General features: G+C 39.5%; 2 long non-coding RNA genes across 3 annotated transcripts in view; both read right to left on the reverse strand.

Moving 5' to 3' along the window:
- Positions 1–9,315, reverse strand: part of LOC131402916 (uncharacterized) — a 43,510-nt gene extending 34,195 nt beyond the window's left edge. For both annotated transcript variants that reach the window (XR_009219069.1, XR_009219068.1), the window contains exons 1-2: positions 9,180–9,315; positions 8,664–8,808 (exon numbers count right to left, since the gene is read on the reverse strand). This is a non-coding gene — a long non-coding RNA (uncharacterized LOC131402916). The remainder of the gene's footprint in view (positions 1–8,663; positions 8,809–9,179) is intronic.
- A 2,575-nt stretch (positions 9,316–11,890) lies between these two features.
- LOC131402917 (uncharacterized) lies at positions 11,891–16,290 on the reverse strand. The gene is made up of 3 exons (XR_009219070.1): positions 16,259–16,290; positions 13,535–13,656; positions 11,891–12,486 (listed from the first exon to the last, which is right to left on the reverse strand). It is a non-coding gene; the product is annotated as an uncharacterized LOC131402917 (long non-coding RNA).
- Between the last annotated feature and the right edge of the window lie 329 nt (positions 16,291–16,619).

Consider the following 16,619-nt stretch of genomic DNA (forward strand, 5'->3'; position numbering starts at 1 on the left):
TATTCCTGGGCCCAAAGACTTTTTTTCAATTAACTAACACCAATTCTTTTCAAACTCGCTCAAAAGTTGAAGAGGAGAGAATACTTCTAAAGTCATCCTATGTGGTTAGCACTACCCTGATATCAAAGCCAAAGACACTAAGAGAAAAGAAAACTACAGGTCAATATCTTTGACAAATATTGATACAAAAATCCTCAATAATAAATATTATAAATAGTATCATTATAAATAATAAATACTAACAAACCAAATCCAGAAGAATATTAAAAGGATATACATCATTTTTAAGTTGGATTAATTTCTGGAATGCAAGGATGTTTCAATATATGAAAATGAATCCACGTAATAAACCACATTAACAGAATGAAGGAAAAAAACACATGATCGTCTCGATGGATGCAGAAAAAGCGTTTGACGAAACTAAACATGCTTTCATGTTAAAAACACTAGAAAACCCTCAGAGTAAAAGGAAGCTACTTCAACAAAATAAAAGCCATATATAGAAATCCACAGAGAACATCATATTCAATGGTGAAAGACTGAAAGCTTTTCCTCTAACATCAGGAAAAAGGCAAGAAGGCCCACTTTCACCACCACTTTTCAACACGGTATTAGACGTTCTAGCCAAAGCAATTAGGCAATAAAAAGAAAGAGCATCCAAATTGGAAAGGAAGAAGAAATATTATATTTGTTTACACATAATATCTTATATGTTGAAATCCCTAAAAATTCCACAAAAACATTGTAAAAACTAATAAATTCTGCAGAGTAATGAGACACAAAATCCACATACAAAAATTACTTGTTCTTCTATACATTAATAATAAATAATCTGAAAAGGAAATTTACAAACTTTACATTTTTATTTACAATAACATCAAAAAGAATAAAATACTTAAGAATCGACTTACTCAAGGAGGTAAAAATTCCAATGATTTTTTGCAAAAATAGAAAAATCTATCCTAAAATTCATATGGACTCTCAAGGGACCCTAAATCGCTAAAACAATCTAGAAAAAGAAGAACAAAGTTAGAGAACTCACACTTCCTGATTTCAAAACTTACTACAAAGTAATCAAAACAGTGTGGTACTGGCATAACTACACACAATATACTAAGGAAATAGTATAGAGAGCCCTGAAATAAACCTTTGCATATATGGTCAAATGATTTTTGACAAGGGTGCAAAGACCATTCATTGGAGAAAGGATAAGTTTGTACCAAATGGTGCTGGATAATTGGACACCCACATGCAAAAGAATGAGTTGGACCCTTATCTTACACCATATACAAAAATTAACTCAAAATGGATCAAAGATATAAATGTTAGACTTGAAGTTATAAAATCCTTAGAAGAAAACACAGGGTAAAACCTGTGTTTTCGGTTCCAAAATTTGGGTCCAAATGACATTGCCGACAATGATTCCTTTAATATGACACCAAAGACATAAGTAACAAAAAGAATAACAAATTGAACTTCATCAAAATGCAAAAGTTTTCTGTATCAGAAGATACTATCAACAGAGTAAAAAGGGAAACCATGGAATGGTTGAAAATATTTGCGAATCACATATCTGATAAGGAATTAATATCTAGAATAAATAACTCCTACAACTCAAAAATAAAAAAGCAACCCAATTTAAAAATGCAAATTGAAATTGAATGGACATTTCTCCAAGAAGATATAAAATGACCAGGAAACACAAGAAAAGATGCTCAACATCACTAAGTATCAGGAAAATGCAAAATAAAACCACAATGAGATACCTCTTCACACCCATTAAGATAATTACCATCACAAAATCAGAAAATAACAAGTGTTGGCAAAGATGTTGAGAAATTGGAACCCTTGTGCTCTGATGGTGAGAATATAAAACTGTGGAAAACAGTATGGCAGTTCATTCAAAAATTAAAAATAGAATTACTATATGATCTAGAAATTCCACTTATGGGTTCTGAAATAATAAAAAACATATTTATTGGCCTCTGCCTCCAGTTCTTGGCACAGAGTTCCTAAAACCCTTGTAATTTACCCAGTGATAAGAATACTAGGAGAATCTTTTGTTCTATTGAGGCAACTCTGGGTGAGTTCCTAAATGGCTCCTGGATGGGGGTTGGTCACCAGAAAGACCAAACCCTGATTAGAAGCTTGGAATTTTTAGCACTACCCCTTATCCTCCAGAGAGAGGAGAGTGGCTGGAAACTGAGTTAATAATTGATCATGCCTATGTGAGGGAGCCTCCATAAAAATCCCAGTAGAAGGCGGTTCAGAGAGCTTCCAGGTTGGCAATGACAAGGAGTGCTTGGAGAGTGGTGCATCTGGATATGACATGAAAGATCTGTGCCCCTTCTCACAATTATATCGTTTTATAATAAACTGGTGATCTAGTAAATGTTTTTCTGAGTTTTGTGAGCCACTCTAGCAAATTAATCAAACCCAAGGAGGAGGTTGTGGGAACCTCTGGTTTATAGCCAGTCAGTCAGAAGTACAGGTAAAACTTGGGCTTGTAACTGGCATCTGAAGTTGAGGTGAGGTTAGGTGGGTGTGCAGACTTATGGGACTGAGCCCTCAACCTGTGGAATCTGATGTATCTCTGGGTTGACAGCATCAAATTGAGTTGAATTATCTAGCGACCAGATGACATTCCAAGAATTGCTTGTTGGAGGTGTGCAGAACCCTCCTACATGTGAGAAAATGAATCTGAAAGCACCATTTATGGGAATACACCCAAAAGAACTGAACGCAGAAGTATAAAGACGTATACATACTCCTGTGTTATTCATAGCATTATTCAAAATAACCAGAAGCTGGAAGCAAGCCAGGTGTCCATCAACGGATGAATTCACAAAAAAAATGTGGTGTATACACATCGTGGAATACTATTCACCCTTAAAAGGAAGGAATTCTGACACATGTTATGACATGGATGAACCTTGTGGACTTTATGCTAAGTGAAATAAAGCCAGTCACAAAAGGAAAAATACTATATGATTCCACACATATAAGGTACTTAAAGTAGTCAAATTTATAGGGATGGAAAAGAGAATGGTGGGCAAGAGGGAGGGATAACAGGGAGTTGTTGCTTAATGGGCACAAAGTTTCAATGCAAGGTGAAAATAGTTCTGTGGATGGTTGGAGGTTATGGCTACACAATTATGTGAATGTATTGAATGTCGCTGAACTGTACACTTAAAAATGGTTAAAATTTTATGTTATGATATTTTATGACCATTAAAAATTAATTATTTTCAACAAATGAACAAACACTAGCTACATGCAATAGCATGGATGAATATCACAACCATAATGCTGTATAAAAGAGATTATATTCAAAAGGCTATATATTTTATAATTCCATTTATATAAAATCCAAGAAAGGAACAAAACAGAGGTCTGGCTTCCAGTAATGGTGGAGTAGCTTGTTGAACTAACACTCTCACAGATAACAATGATAAAATCTGCGTAAATCATTATATATACTTATACAGACTCATGTATTTATATGTAATACAGATACAATAAATGTGTATATGTGTGTAGGTATAAATCACTTCCAAAAGCAAGCAGAACTGAGAGGGAGTCTTCCTTTAAATGATGGGAATTGCACCAGGAGCTATTTGCAAGCTTGAGTCTTTTGCCTCAAAGCATTCCGAAATCTGTACTTGGCCCAGACTGTGGAAAAACTACAGTCTTACTTGTAATGTTAGAGGATATATTTTGGGGCTGACAGAGTAGCTGGAAAGTTCGGGGAGAAATTCTGGAATGGAGGGAGCCACAAAGAGGAAAATCTCAAAATATGCATGTAAGTCTCCCCCCACACACACACCAAATTGGCAGATCTTTGAACAACACACATGCAGTGTAGGCCACAGAGGGCCTAGTGTAAAAACAGCAGTTGGAAGATGAAAGAACTGAATGAGGATTTCAGCTATGCCCACTGTAAATGAGATAGGATTGGAGTTTCAGTCCAGCCAAGTTAACTCCCTGCTAGAAAAATAACAACACTCTTCAAAGGAATACAATAGAATCCAGAGTCTCTATAACTATCTTTCATGATTTCCAGTACATAATTTAAAAGACTCATGAGATTTGAAGAGATAGGAAAATATAATCCATATATGACCAAAAGCAGGCAGTAGAAACTATCCCCAAGGTGTTGCAATTAGCAGACAAGGATAAGAAAGCAGGTATTCTAAAGATGATCATGGTGGTAAAGAAAAATATTCCCATAATGAATGAACAGAAGTGGAAACTCAGCAGAGAAGTGGAAATTACAAAAAAGAACCAAATAGGAAGATGAAATAAAAAAAATACTTTTGAGTTTACCAGTAGATTAGAAACAGTAGAAGAAACATGAAGATAGAGCAATAGAAATTATCCAGTCTGAAGAAAAGAATGTAAAAATCTTGAAGAAAAGTGAAGAGAGCCTTATGACCTGTGAGATGATTGAGTCCCAAGCAGAGAGGAGAGAGACAGAAAAATTAAATGAGGCAGAAATGCAAATCAATAAGTAATAGCATAAAATTTCAAAAATTTGGTGGAAAATCTAAAATTTTAGATCTAAGAAAGTCAGCAAACCCACAAAATAAAATATAAAATAAAACCCTACTTAGGTACATGATAGTCAAGCTACTAAATTCCAAAGATAAAAAGAAAATCTTGAAAGCAGTCAGGGAAATATAGATATACAGGGGAAGACATTACATACAGGGAGAAATAATGTGAATGATGGATGATATATTATCAAAAACAAAAGAGACAACTCAACAACGAAATTACATCTTTCAAATGCAGAAAGAAAACCCAAAAGTCAACACAGGATTCTATATTTAGCAGAACTCACTTTCAAAATGGAAACAGAAGCCACAATAAAATACCACACAACTATTTGCTGGCTGAAATAAAAAATAAAATTGCAAATACCACATGCTGGTGAGGAGTAGGAGCAATTAGAACTGGGAATGCAACATGATAGTTGCATTCAGAAAACAGATGAGCAGGTTCTTATAAAGTTAAACATACACTTATTATATGACTCAGATATCCCACTCTTAGGTATTTACTGAAGCAAATTGAAAACTAACGTTTAAACAAAAATCTTTGTGTGAATATTGATAGCCATTTTATTCATAATTGCCACAAGCTGGAAATAAACTAAATGTCCTTCATCAGGTGAATGGGGAAAGAAACTGTGGACACTGGGACATTAGAATACTACTTGGCAATAAAAAGGATAAACTTTTTATTTTTTGTGAGGAAAATAAGCCCTGAGCTAACATCCATGCCAATCCTCCTCTTTTTGCTGAGGAAGACCGGCTCTGAGTTAACATCCATTGCCAATCGTCCTCCTTTTCCCCCCAAAACCCCAGTAGATAGTTGTATGTCATAGTTGCACACCCATCTAGTTGTTGTATGTGGGACGTGGCCTCAGCATGGCAGGAGAAACAGTGCATTGGTGTGTGCCCTGAATCTGAACCTGGCCTGCCAGTAGCAAAGCGCACGCACTCAACCACTAAGCCATGGGGCCAGCCCCAGGATAAACACTTGATTCACACAACAACATAGATGGATCTTGGATACATTTCTCTAAGTGAAGGAAGCCCGATTCAAAAGGCTGTACAGTATATGATTCCATTTATATGACTTTCTAGAAAGGTTGAATTACAAGGATGGAAAATGATCAGTGGTTGCCAAGGGATGGAGTAGGGGAAGGGGTTGAATACAAAGGGATAGCATGAGAGAATTTTGGAGGTGAAAAAAACAACTCTGTATAGTACTGTGGACATGGATACATTACCATGAAGTCAAAACCCATAGAACTGTACACCGAAAAGAGTGAATTTTACTCTGCAAATTTTAAAAATCAATCAGGATGCTGGGGAACCCAGATAGAATGCAGTGAAAAATGAATCCCACTGTATTACAAGCATGTGACAAAACCACACTGAAGGGGTGGGGATGAAATGTCCCGACCTAAGTAACTTTGGAAGACAGTGTTTTGATGGGATGCTGTAAAACTAAAGTACTGGACCCAAACACTGTACTCTAGGTGGTGAATTTGTTTTTCATAAGGGTATGGATTAGCAATTCTGAAAGTAGTTGACACATTAGTAAATATATTATAGGTAATTGGAGTTAAGTTTCTCACTGTTGGTGAAAGAAATTTCAAATAAACAAAAGGAGAATGCTAGAATAAACTCTGTGGTGCTCGATTGGAGTTGGAAGTATCAGTATGAATCCATGTCACTTTTAATATGTCTACCAAATAGATAGATTGATAGATAGATTGATAGATTGATAGATGTGTATACCTGAGTTTATATTCATACATACATTTCCAAACTCTGCTGAGAGGGTCTAGAAGCAGTGACACTCTAGTATTAATAAGCACACCTCGCTCCCAGATCTTGTTTTCTAAATATCATTCTCAAATAAAAAGAACCAGGTTTTCTTGGAGAAATGGCTAATTCTAGGGCTGGAGATGGAAAATACAAGATGAGCCTGGATCATCTTGTAGTGCCAGAAAGTAAGAAAGTCAATTAAAAAAAAACACAGAAAATGATGGGACGTGTCAAAAGGAATCAATCTGAAAGACTTCCCAATGGCTCAAGCTGGAAAACTGTGAGCAACAAAATAAATAATGGTAGCATTGGATTATTACCCAGAGAACAAAATAAATATCCACGAGGCTATACTGATATAAAAAAGATTAAATAAGAAAGGAAGGAAAGGAATAAAGGAAAAAGGGGAAAAAAAGAATGAGAAAAAGAGAGAAAGAAAGGAGGAAGAAAGGGAGAGGGAGGGCAGGGAATCTTCCTCCCAGAATTCCAAATAATAAATGCGGCTGGATAGCATGAAATAGAAAATCGCCACTAGAACACCACAGTAATAATTACTGTGGAAAAGACTGACTGGTGAATGCAAAAACTGTGGATGAAACTTAAAGAAGAGACAGTACATTTGCAGAGTTTCAAAGCATTTCCTTCCAAATACTTAACTTTTTTATCTTAATTTCTCTAAAAGACCTATGACTATTTAAAGCAAAAATTATAACACTGTATTGTGGGATTTATAACATGGGTAGTTGTAAAATTTATGACAGCAATAGCACAAAGGACAGACAGAGGTAGATGGAACTGTTCTGTAGCAAGGCTTCCATATTTACATTGATTAAATTGGTGAACTATTAAGCTAGGTAGGCTGTGATATGTTAAAGATGCATATTGTAATCTGGACCAACCACTAAAAAGTGCAAAGGTGTGTAACTTAAATGCTAATAAAGGAATTAAACAGCATACCAAAAAAGTTTGTACAAGACTGTTCACAGGAGATGACCTGCACGTCCCCAGGAGGAAGATGAGCGCACTGCAGGAGATCCACAGAGCAGATCGCCCTCAGCCGTGCTGAAGAGCAAACGCTGACACACACATGCTGAAAAACACTTATCAACCTCGTGCAGAGGGAGACAAGCTGGACAGAAAACAATACACGTGGGATGATTTCAGCCAAGATGAATCTATGCTGAAAAAACCAGAACAAGGGTTGCCTCGGGGGAACGAAAAAATTGCCTGGGAAGGAACAGGAAGGAGTTTTCTGGGGGTGATGGAAATATTCTATTCTTAAAGGGATGAAAGCTACATGGGCATGTTTATTTGTCAAAACTGTACGGTTGAGATTTGTGCCTTTCACTGTTGTACGTCTTACTCCCCCCCCACACACAAAGTACTAAAAAAATAATAAAGTGAGGTGGAAATGGGATGGAGTGTGGATGAAACCAAAATGGCAGATGATTAGTAGTTGTTGAAGCTGGGTGACAGGCCTACCATGCTATTTTGTTTATTTTGTATATTGTTTAAATTGTTCTGTGATAAAACACTTGTATAAGAAGACAAACTCGATATACAGTGTTTGCTGGTAAGATATCAGTTACCTTTGGGGAGGAAGGAAGGAGAAAGGGATTGCTGGGACCTGAGTGAAGCTGGTGCTAGTTGTTGGTCACACAAGTGTGTTCACTTTGTAATAATTCTTTGAGATTTACGTGGATGACTTCTGCATATATTTCTGTACACATGTTATAAATCAATAACCATTTTAAATCCTGCATATTTGCACAAAGATACTAACTCAATATCTAAGAATAACAGCAGTGTTTTGTTTTAAAGTGGAACACATTCACTTATGACACCATTAGATGGATTTTAATACTTCCAAGTGTCTATTAATGCCCTCATCCTTGCGTTGGCCCCTAGGTCTTTCCATTTTTGCCTCAATTTGGTAAGTGGCATGGCTTTGAGGTTTTATGATGCTTTTTCCAGCAAGGTCCACCCCCACCACAATGCTTACCAAGGCCTTGACACCTAGCACAATGCCGTGTTCACAGCATGCACTCAAGACCTGTGGGACTGGGTTGAATGAGGAAAAAAATGAGGAACACCTGATGTTCGGAACTTATGTCTAGGTGCCATAATGTGAGTGAGGAAATTGCTAGAGTTTTTCGATAGATTTACTATGCTTTCTAATTTTTCCTATTTAAAACAAAGGGAAACATGGTCTCCAAGTTCTTTCTCAGAGAAAGTCTGACATTTCAGGCACAGATTACTGACAATTATTAATGGCATGTGATTTTCCCACCTCATCTTAGTTTTAAGTTTTTAATTCTTTACCTTGGAAATGACCTAACTTTGGTTTTTCCAAATCTTGTAGTAATACTGATGCTCCAGAAAGTCAGGCCACGGGTATTCTGCTGTTGTGCGTCCTCCCTGCAAAGAAGTGGAGATGTGCATCCACGCAACTGAGAAGCGTGTGGTGCTGTAGTATTTGGAGTCAATCAGAAAAGCTAAATGGAAAAACGACTTCAGAGAATTACCACCATAACCCCCACAACAACAAATTATTTTGCTTAATTATTTTGTGATTCTGAGGGTATATTTAAACAGGGATATTAAAACTAGTTCCCAAGAAGCCAGCCCTATAGTAGAGCAGAAAATTGTATATTACCTTCCTGCACAAACTTGCCTAACATTGTGGGAAGGACCAATGGGAAGTTTCAGTGTTGTTGCCTGTGTTAATGAGGCCAAGAGGTCCACACTGGGATAAGGAAATCCAGTGAACAAGCCTGTGTGCAGTATGGGAGAAGGGGCATGCGTGTGGTCCCATGAAGTGGCTTAAGGGTCACTTACAAGTGCACCTGAGTTTCCTGTCTGTATAATGCAGGAATTGGGGTTGTCAAATATGATGTTTTCTCCTTTTTATGACATGGCTAAGGGCAGTCGTTCTAAGACGTCTGATCAAGGTATGGGCCCTTCAGGCAGGCAGGGTCCAAAAGGAGGATCTCTGCAGCGACACTGACCATGGGGTTCAGAGGGAGGATCATGGCAGCCTGGAGGGATGGAGGGGATGATAGGACAGGTGGCCTTGAAAAGGCAAATTCCAGGATGCCTGGCACCCGGTATTTCCATTTTAGATATTGAATTTACATTTCAAATACTGGCCAGGGTGCTTCCACCAGGGCTGCAAGCATCCTCAGCAATAACCAGGCTGGTGAGCCCCACCCCTACCTGAGTACCAGCCTTAATGGATGCAGCCCAACCACACTATGAAAACTCTGGTGGGCAGGGCATGGAGAGTAGGCGTGGTATAGAGAAGAGGTGGGGTAGAGGGTGGGGTGGAGAAGCAGAGGGGTGGGGCCCAGGGCCGGAGGAACAAGGCGAGAGTGGGGGCCACAAACTGTGCATGCTAGGAGCTTTCGTCTCTTAACTGCTCCTAGCTGGCAACCTGTAGGGCTGCAGGACTACAACTCTCAGGATGCTCTGGGCATGGGGCGGTGCCTAGGCCTGGGGGTAGGAGCAGGGCGGTGTGAGCTTTGTCGAGGGCCAAACCGCCGTTGGCTGTGGACTCTGGTCCTGCACCCGCTCCACGTTGACTGAGTCTTGGAGGGATGTGACGAGACGAGGGGGACCAGAGAGTTAGGAAGGCATGGCAGCTGCATGGCAACTGCTGGCCTGCAGCATGCAACTGGTTTTGTCCAAAATTGAAACCTGACTCGCACCTCTTCCCCACGGCCTCCCCCTATTGCTTGAATCCTCCTCCCACCTGTGTGCCTGTGGGTCTTTTCATAGCCTCCTACCTAGTCCAGGTTCAAGTGCTTCTCTAAACTGCTTATAGGAACTGGTTTGACATCCCAGAAACTTTCCACTTTGCCTGCTGCCCTCTGTCTTCTCCAGCCAAAGTGCCATCATTTCATCAGCTTTTGGGAGACATTTGCCCTTGTGGTCCCTCTTGCAAGCACAACTTAAGAGCTTTTCAGCTTGGTAACATTGGCTGTTTCTTGCCTTTTTCACAGATGTGGAAGTTGAGACATCTGTGAGGTTAATCACTGGTTTCCCCAGGATCCATTAAGAGCAGAGGGGAACAACCTCATTCTCAGGCAAGTATCTATTAGGTCATTTTCACCAACACATTCCAGTGCAGAGGACTCCGAAACAACATCCTTAAGATGATAATAGCTTAACAATTTTTCCCTTTAGATTGATCACCTAATCTCAGCTGAGGCCTGAGTGACCAGTCTCTCAGGGACACGGCTGGAGACTCTGATCCCTCAGGAAGAGAACAGTGGTCCAGCTTTGGGTAAGGGATGTTCAAGGTAGACAGCACTTGTGCAGCATTTGAAACTCATCAGCATTAACAATTCCGTTTTGGATTCTGGCAAGGTTCCTGGATAAACACGCCTAGGGATAGTCAGATGTACCGTATTCTTTAAAAATTGATTAGAGTAGTGAAAGGAACAGAACATAAAATATCCTGCTTATTTGAAAAAGATGAAATGCAAGCAAGAACTTCTTGTTAATTTTTTTTATGCTCATTCTGTTGGCTGTACTGTACGCTTGAATGCAGAAACAAAAAATTTGAATTGCCAAGTTCTCTTTTCCTGAGATTGGTAAATTAACTTAAAAGTCTTATTGAAACCTGTAGAGGAATGATTAGCAGCTTTCACGATTTATGTCCTCTCTAAAAATCTGGGTGTTGATCTACATGAAAAAAAGTCCTTGTTTATATTACACACCCCAATAGGTTACATTTCTGATTCCTGAATGTGGGATATTATCAAAACAACTGAAAAATCTGCTCCTGGAAACTGGACTCTGTAATTATGTCAAGAATTTGCCTCTTTATGATTAACGACACGAATTCTTTAACATTTTTGTAAAGAACGGGTGAGAAACTCTGCAGTGTCTCTGAATGTGGCAAGATGGGGAATTCTCTTTAGACCACATCCTCGGGTTCTTCTCTCGTGTTCAATAGACCCGGGTGATAGTCCGTGTGGTCAAGTGCAGCGCAGCTCCCCCAGCCCCCAGTGTTCCATCCTACTCTGGCCTGTCCCCTCTTCAGGGGGTTCTGATGACACTCGTCCACAAGTGTTGGAAGGAGACATTGTAACATGAGGATATTCATCATCTTAAAACAAGGATTAATGGAGAGGAAAGTCTCTGGGTCTGTGTGCTCCGATGCAACTGCTGTTGGGGTGTGGCTGCAGTGACCACTGTGCTCCCAGCAGTCCCCACAATGGCTGTCTCAGACGTTTGATCTCCTGGTGCAACTACTGCAGCCGTTGACAGAGCTGGGAGCTCGTGGTTCAGTGTTTTCTGTCAGATTTTGTGGCTCTGACCCTCCTCTGCTCGCCTATTGCCCATTCCTAACTGCTGCGTTGATTGCTTTGTAATTGTTTCCTAGGAGCCACTGTGTGTAACTGTATTTCACAGTGTCTTTAGGGACCCACCCTCACTACACGAGTCACTGTACAACAGTGTACCTGGTGTACCCCGTGTTCGTCCTCTCCAGTGGAGCTGTGAAGAACCCTGCTTACTTGGAGTTCCTCTCATTCTTATGCTGCTGGTGCTGCTTCTGAAGCTGGGTAGCTCGTCTTTGGTTTCATTAACATTATACTTTTCATCAATTATTTGGAAGTCGAATATGACTTTGTTAATAATGTGGACACTGCCTGTCACAGGAACTTTTATGTATCTTCCCCAACAGCTCTATGAAGTAGGCCTGTGATCCCCATTTTACAGGAGGGGACACTGAGGATCAGAGAGGTCGAGTAGCTTCCTTCACTTCACACAGTTTCTTAGTACATTTTGAGTCTCCACCTGGAATTCCGCCTCTCAGGTGTGTGCACTTAGCTGGTGTTCCACTTTGTGCCTCTCTGCCAGCCTCCCCAAAGGCACACACTGCATCCTGAGTCCATTGTCTGCTTGATGGCAGTCACCCTGCACAAACCGGCTCCGGGCAGGGAGTGGACTAGCGGGGTGTGGTCTTCCGGCTTACCCTGGGCAGGTTCTAGGTTCATTGCGAGAGCTGGAGCAGTGGAAGATACTGACTGTAACTCACCTGGAATGTTTCTTATGTAGAAATACTCCACTGACTTTTTGCAGGTGTCATGTCTTCTTTGTCTTCATTGCTCCTCTGGGCTTTCTCCTACAGTCCATGCTGTGCAGTAACATAGAGAACAGAGACTGGTGAACATAATACTGTTGCCCTGCACCAAACGGTCACATCACTCATTTTTCTAATTATGAAACAAATACACACTGTAATAAAAGTCAAATTATACTGATCTATGTAGAGTAAAGTGAAACCTTCCTTCTCTGCAAACTCACTCCCCTACTCAGAATGAACTATTGTTAAGAGGTCGCGGCTTATTCTTCTGGAAATTTCCTATGAATTTATATATACACAAAGTTTTTTTTTTAAACACAAATTACATAACGACATCGTTTTGCAATTTGCTGTTTCCCAAACCATATATCATAGACCTCTCTCCTTATCAGTACACATCACTCTAACTTACTTTTTTAGAAGTTTTAGAGGTATTCCAAAGAATAGGTATACCATGATCTGTTTATATCTTCTTTGATAGAAACAGGATTACATCCAGTTTCACTATTATACATAATGCTGCAATAAGATCCTTGTATGGAATTTATTAAACTGGTATTCAATTGCTCAATTTGCTTCCTTTCCTTTTAGTCAGAGACTATGATACATTTTTAACATTTTTATGGGAATTATTTTATAGGGAAATTAATTTTATCACTGAATAATGACATTTATGGGGAAACTGGACTTCAAGCTCATCCATCTCAGTATTCTGGAGAAAAATTATGAAACTTAGAACATATTATGCTCGCTCCATCACATTCTAACAAGTCATGTTAAAAATTTAAAGTTGTATCTTTGAATAGCCTCTACTCTTTCTGTTCAGGAGGATGAATTTTTCTTGTCTTGAAAACTTCTGACTCCAGGGGCTCTCAGTTGGCCTTCAGAGAGGATAAGATATTGATGTTGTATCTATTTCTCTTCAGCTGTAGGTTGCATCTTCTAAAGATCATAGAATTGAACATGGTCCAATCTATATATATGATTTGCTTCAAAAATTCAAAGTAATGAACCCAAGATAGGAATCTATAACTTTAGTTCTTAATAAAGAATTTCCTTTGATATCATTAAGTCTCTGTGATTACTAGTAAAAACTCACCTATGGGTGAAGAGATGTGGTTCTCCTGGCAATGTCTGGCTTGAACATCCATAGCTAAGCCTGCCACATCTGTAGGTAGATTAGACTTGACCTTTTGATGACCTCTGCTCTTGTTCTTTGACCTGGAAAATATAAGAATTTAAAAAAGCTGGTGTTACTAGCACTGAATGCTAGAAATGCCCATTAAAGAATGAGTTTCATTTGGTAAACCAAAGGGAGTATAAGCAGAACAAAGTATTTAATATCTATAAAATTTCAAAAATTTCTAATTTTTTAAAATATAACTCTATTTTTGCCAAAGTGCAAACTGTGTATATATGTATGAAATATCCCTCTGTCTATTTCTTAAGTTTTTTCCATTGATTTGATGGATTTATCTTCTAATCCGGATTCCAAGTGTGAAAGAACATCCGAGTCCTTCAAAGAAAAGAAGCCATTGAAATTTGATTTTCTTTTAGCTCCGCATCCCACCGGTTTGAGGAATAAATGATAATGTAATGATACAGTGATTTTGAAATCTAATTGTTAATTAGAGGGGTGTAAGGGATGATTGAATGGTGGTTCATCCCCATGGTCAGAGGTATTGTACACATGGACGTGTAAACACGATTCAGGAAGCTGTTTCAGCCCTGTGACATCCCTGAGAACCACAGTGCAGGAGGATCTAGGTACACAGCCGTCTGCCTCGATCTCCTGGGGTACATGTAGATCCAGGGGTCTTGAGAGTGGCTTCAGAGCAGCTAACTTTTATCTATTTCTACCCTTCCTTCTCTCCAGCTTATCTCAAATAGTCCTGACTATCATGTTTCAAAGTAAGACCAATTATAGTTATCTACCTGAGTTTCTTGTTCATTATTGCAGAGTAATAATTAAGGATACCATTAAATATCATTTAATTGACCTAATTAAATTTGTTGTAGCTTATAATTGATTAGAACACTAAGTTTAGTTCAGCGTATGATTTTCACCAAATGTATTACTCTGCTTACAACTGCCATGTGCCTCACTCCTCTTAGAAATCTATCTTTGGCCCATCACAAGATTTTAATGACTCAAATCATCATAAATTAAGATAATGTACTGTCTTTTGGATGATAGGGAGGCATATGGGTCCATTTTGGAAATATGCCCATCTGTCTTTGCTCCCCATGGGAAGTTTCTGGTCACTAGGTCTCCAGGTGGCTTTCATAATCCCTAGTTCTGTAATAGCTTGGTGCCTTTCCTTCTAATTGGGGTAGAAATAAAAGAGATCAGAGAGACTTATTAGTTTTGGTTGCATGAAGTCTTCTATGAAGACCATCCATGCATATTGTTCTGGATAGCTCTCTGTTCCTAAGACTACTAGTTACTTTAAGGGCTTGACGGGAACTGTGAAAGGTCTGATATTTTACCTTACCTGCTAGCTAATGTCAGCCTACCATGGTCTTATAGATGATGGCAAAAGACACGATACCCATGGGTCAGAGACAAAGAACTTAATGACACAGCAATAGCAGTGGCCAGAGTATCAGCATTTGCACCGGTTCACTGAATCTCACTTCCTACAGTGTGATACAGTGTGGGGCAGGTGACATGCAGAGGGTTGCAAGATCTCAGAGCCTAAGGAACTCAAATCTTTGATAACGGGCAGGATGTCTGCTAAACATTGCCTTGGGGGTGTGTTATTTGTATTATACTGGGTAGTAAGCAAGCCTGCCCTTTGCTCCAGAGGAGGCCACTATTTCTATCTTTCAAGGCTGACAGCTCTACACACATCCTTGAAAAGACAGCCTGGTCTTACTGGCTTTCAAAGATAAGCTTGAATGAGACTTTACCATCATTCAGTTCTTCTGTTTCCATTATTGAGATTGTGCAAATATGCTCTTTTCTCTGTAGAGTTCACTAATTTTATTCATACATAAGGGATACCTTTGGTTTTATTTATTAAGTTGAAATTGTCTTATTAGAGGAAATGATGAAACTATTATGGGTTGGATCTGAAAATATGCTTTTCCCGGAAAAATGTGAAAGAAGATCAGTGCTCATAGAACTTTGCCACAAGGAGCTGATAGCAACTTAAACGATTTTAATTTGAATAGTGTTTTATACAACTTTCTTCCATTTACTTCATCCTCTCTGCTTCTTGTAACTTCCATATGGGAATGGGGCACTTTCAGGGATTCACTGAACTCATTTATAATATTAAAATTGTTTTGTCTGTTGTGTTTTTTTTTATTGAGGTAAAGTTGACATACAAAATTATATTAGTTTCAGGGGTACAATGTAATGATTCAATGTTTGAGTGTATATTGAAATGATCACCACACCACCACCAGATGGGAAGCATTTCAGTATTTTAATTGGTAAGACTGTGCTCATGCACGTCCATGGATCATCAGTTCCATGGCATTCCCTGCTGGAGCCCCCCACACCCCTGTCCTGCCTCATCTTTCAAAGCTCCAAACAGTGTTCCCACCCCAGCAGGTGGTGGTAATGTAACCACAGCACACGATTGAGGAAAAAATCACAACCACCCAAGGCCAACACACTTTAAGGTCTCGGGCCCAGTTGCCCCATTTGGACGAGTTGGTAACACCAACACTTAGTGTGTAAACTGGAAGATTGTCCAAGACCATGGACCACAGAATGACATGGGCTCAGAAGTCACCTTGGACAGCAAGGGACAGTGTGAGGTCACTCACTGACCAAGATTATGGTCCCTTATCCTGGCAAAGTAGAGCTCACCCGGGATCCATCAGGCCAAGCCAGGGAGGAGGCTGTGGGCCTTCTAGGGAATATCTGCCCTAAAGGGAATTGCAAAAGAAAGGCAGGGGTGCTGAAAATCCTACTCCACAGGGAACAGTCATGTTTATGGAACGAGGCCCAGCAGTAGCCTTAAAAGCTGCGTCACAAATCTTTCCTCCTGGATACAAAACAAGCAGGAAAAGGAATTCAGAGTCCTCATCAAGGATCAAAGGCGGATTCAAAGCTAGGTCAGGGGTGAACACAGAGCCCCTAGAGGGGCCTCAAGAGGGAAAGTCATGCCTGCCTTTAGTCCATTTGCAAATGACCTTCCTCAGTCCTTGTCGTCTCCATGTGCACGTTT

Source organism: Diceros bicornis, unplaced genomic scaffold (genome assembly GCF_020826845.1).
Source record: "Diceros bicornis minor isolate mBicDic1 unplaced genomic scaffold, mDicBic1.mat.cur scaffold_355_ctg1, whole genome shotgun sequence".
NCBI classification, from domain to species: Eukaryota; Metazoa; Chordata; class Mammalia; order Perissodactyla; family Rhinocerotidae; genus Diceros; species Diceros bicornis.